Raw genomic sequence first — 4,491 nt, 5'->3', positions numbered from 1 at the left:
CATCACGCTTCTTATATGTATCCCATGCACACTCAGGGCACAGTGCCCATCCCCGCCCTCTTTCTGTCATCAGCCCACGCCTCCTCCGTTTGTATATCCTCCATCACCTGCTTCATCTGTCTACTCCTCTGCTCCGCGCCCTTCGCTTCTTTCTCTCCGCATTGCCATCCGCAGCCTTCCAGGATCGACCCATGCCTATCTAAGTATTATCCTGCCCACCCTAACCCCCATCCATCCCTCTGTTGAGTCCGTCTTTCCCACCGCACTTCTTTTTGTGACCGTTACTGTGAAGCACCCCCCTGGACGGACTGGGAACGCCCCTGTCCCTGTAAATGTAGCCCCCACCCCTGTTTCTACTTCTGTACTCCGGATCACATCTGTTCTTGACCACAGGCTAAATGTCAACTGCCCAAACCCAGAGAACAGACCGAGAGAGTTCTGTAGGGGGAGTGGTAGGGGACTATCCTCCAGGCTAATAGCTCAGAGGCACCAGTACCAGGCAAGGACAGGAAACGGTTTCTTGTTTGCGCAGGACAAAAGGGAGATTAGGAAGGCCTCCTAAACCTTCAAATCAATATCTCATCATCTTTAAGTTAAAAAATTTGAAAGGAGTCTCTAAGCCGTGCAGAGCATCTTCCTACAGACACCTCCACAGGGATGGAGCCCCTATACTATCTCCATTGGACATAACAGCCACACCCACTCCATCTCTCTAGCCAACTTTTCCAAAACTCTGATCAGCGGGAGAGCTTTCCGAATTTGAGTAATACCATGGCTCTATTTATTTTGTTTAACTTTATTTTCAGTGAAAAATTGCAAACAGCCTGTAACGTCCAAATCACCGGAGGTTAAACAGATGATGGTCTGTCAATATGTTTAATAGTCACTATGTGACTATTAAAAGTCACCTTTTGAAGTCTAAAACTGTCAAGAAAAAATAAAGCTAAGAATATGCTAAATGGGGGTGTTGAGCAAGAAATAAAGCAAAACCTATGTCAATGTTTGCAGTAATTTTTGTTCTGGATGATGGAATTATAGGTTTTTTTTCATATTGATGCTTTTCTGCATTTCTCCTTTTCCCACAATGATCATGTATAGCTTTTTTATTAGTATGAAAGAAATTCAATAACATTAAAGAACTTTTAGACTAAAGTAAAAAAAGAAATCCAGAGTTACTTGTGGATTAATCAAATTGGCTTCTAGAAATCAGGTGTCCAGATGATCCAGGACTAGTTGGCTATCTCCTCTGGAACCTACACCAAGAGATGCAGTCAGCATCTTACAGTAAATGTTTATGGAAACTAAAAAAATTTACCTCCTTTCTTTTTTCTTTTCTCCTTTAAGATATCAGACAAATCAATCATAATTTCTATACATGTCTGTAAAAAAGTTTTGTTATTTTTTTTTTTGCCAATTTATTTTCTCTTTTTTCAACAAAATCAAATGTCTATCTGGCTCACCATAAGTAAGTAAGTAAATAAATAAATAAATAAATAGGGGAAAAAAATCACCTACTGGCATGATAAAACCACTACTGTTTTGACCCCTTTTCCTATCTAGATGTTTTCACACAGTTCCTGTAATGTTGTATCCTGCTTTTTTAGGTACCTGTAATGTAATGTACTTTCTTTTTTACTCTGCATAATGTATTGATAGTCCTCAAAAGCATAAATTTTTATGGCTGCATGATAGCCCATTAAATAGCTAGATCATAATCTATTTAACCTAGCCCTTATTATTGGATACTTAAAATTGGATCCTTATGAAATTGTGTTTATTTTTTTGTCATTATAAATTAACTCAACAAATATTTACTGAGCACCTGTGTTCTACTACTATGTGCCAGACACCATTCTAGGCACTGGGGACACAGCTACCAGATAAATAGTAGTGCTACAAGTTTTCATGCACATAGTTTTTTCCATGGTTTAGCTTCCTTCCTTACGATAGAGTCTGAATTGTTGAATGACTGAGTCAAAAAAGTTGTGGAAAATGAACAGTTCTTTCTCATTAATGAAATTCGACATTCACCGACGAAATAGTAATGATATTTGAAGTTTTGGAGGTTGATTACATCAGACTATATCACTTACTATTCCTTTATGCTTTGAAGATTTTAGCACTTTGCTTATTGTCACTCTCTTCATTCTACTTCTGTCAAATTCTTGAATATTCTTGATGATTCAGTACCACATAGACAATTCTTTTAATATATGTGATTGTTTGTTTTCAAAGATGGCACTACACTTCCTCCTGTCCCATATGACTCTTTGCAATGATTTTGCTGCTCCTCCCAGCAACAGGTGGAGTCTGTTTCTTAACCCTTTAAATCCGGGCTGGCTTTATGACTTGCTTTGACTAAAAGCATGTGGCAGAAGTGATATTGTGTGAGTCCCCAGAGTCTGGGCCTCAAGACCTTGCAGCTTGGCCCTTTGCCCTCTTAGAACATGTCCAACATTATGTAAAAGAGTCCAGTCTAGCCTACTGGAAGATGAGAGGCTCCACAGAGGAGCACTGAAGTGCCTTGGCTGCCAACCACCAGACATGTGAGGTCGTATTACCCAGCCCCAGTCAAGCTTCCAGATGACTGCAGCCATATGAGTGTGCTTAGGCAAGACTAACAGAACTGCTCAGCAGAGCCCAGCCTGTATTACCAAACTCCGAGCAGGTAAATGATGGTTGTTTAAGCCGTTAAGTTTTGGAGTGGTTTATTAATATGGCAATAGATGACTGATAAAACCAGCTTCCCATTTCCTTGATTTCTTTTTCTCCACCAGTGAGAAGGATGGTCTCAGCCAAACCTTGTTATTCACACTTCATAATTTCGATTTTGTGTCACATTTTCCTATTACCAGCGTGTATCTCTTCAGCCCATGCCCTCTAGTACCTGGACTCAAATAATTCTGGATCCTTAGGTTGAATTGCATCCACTGGGATCACAGGGCCACATTACAACTTTTATGGGCCCTAGGCACTTTGCCTTCATGGCTCCCTTCCTCCCCACAAAAGAATATTAAAATTATATTTTATGACTGCATTTGTGTAAAGATGAATATAATCCAAGCTAGATTCATTATTATTCAGTAAGTCCTTACTTAACATCATCGATAGGTTCTTGGAGACTGTAACAAGTGAAACGATGCATATCAAAATCAATTTTACCGTAGACTAATTGATATAAACAAGACTTAAGTTCCTACGGCATATTTTTGGTCACAAAACATCACCAAACTTCTTAATAAAGACCCCAAACACTTCTAATGTTAAACATTGGAATAAATGTGAGCTATACATACATTTAAGAAAAATTCATAAGAACAAGTAAGATAATGATTTTCCAACTCGTTTATTCCAGTTTGATGTCACAGATAGCTGGAGTCTGTCCTGGCAGCTCAGAATGCAAGGTGGGAACCCATCCTGGACAAGACACCCTTCCATCATAGGGCCCTCTCACGCTCACCCACACTCACTGACACAGGGTCAATGTAGATACCTTCATGTGCATGGCCTTGGGATGTGGGAGGAAACCAGAGTGCCAGGAGAAAAGGAACGCAGACATGGAGTGAACGTGCGAACTCCACACAGACTGTGGTCCTGCCCCAGATTTTTTTTTTTTGACTCATCAACGTTATAATGAAATGACGTTGAATGAAATGATGTTATTCAAGGACCTGGTGTATATTCATTTTTATTATTTTCATTTTTTTCTTCTGATTTTAAAATATATTAACATTAAAACATTTCGTGGGTCCCTAAAAGAATTTTGGGCCTTTGGCACTGCGCCTCCTATAGATAAGTCAGCTCTGTCTCTCAGGCATTGGTCCTACCTCCTTTTCAGCATCTCCTATCTCTGTCACATCCATGTTTCCCTCCTTACCCAGCTCTGAGTCCATGATTTATCATTATAATCAGTCCCTTGCATATACCAACTTTCTGGCCCCTCTCTTCAATCATGTTTATCTGGTAAATACCCCACTGCCATGCCCTCTCCAGCTTGCACCCAAGCAGCTAAATGTGGCTGGAAAAAACACATCTCCAGGCTGACTTGTCTCACTTAAATTCATACCTTCAAACACCCTTTGTGCTGACCACCAATAAGCTTGCATTTCCTTAATTCTGTGCAGTCTCCTGCCCTCCCTGACAGCTATTTTTAACTTCTTCTCTCTCCTTCAACCTCTATCTCCTCCTCCTTTCTCCTTCATGCTAGTGGTCTCGCTTCTAACTTCATGGAGAAAATAGAAGTGATCTGAAGAGAATTTCTCCACACTTCTACCGCCTACCTGCATCTGTCTCCATATACTCTGTCGTCTCTCCTGTTACCAAAGATGCACTGCCTGCTCTGAGTTCTCACCTGTGTGGTCCTCTCTTCCTGGCACTAACTAGTTCCCATCCTTTCTCATTTGTGTAACTCCAGGGCTCCACCAGTTCTCCCCATCTCTTCTGCGTCATCAGTTTGCTTTTCTCTATGGAGTCATTTTCATCACCCTCTCT

Source organism: Pteropus medius, unplaced genomic scaffold (genome assembly GCF_902729225.1).
Source record: "Pteropus medius unplaced genomic scaffold, Ma_sr-lr_union100, whole genome shotgun sequence".
In the NCBI taxonomy this organism is placed as follows: domain Eukaryota; kingdom Metazoa; phylum Chordata; class Mammalia; order Chiroptera; family Pteropodidae; genus Pteropus; species Pteropus medius.
This window is presented reverse-complemented; position numbering follows the sequence as displayed.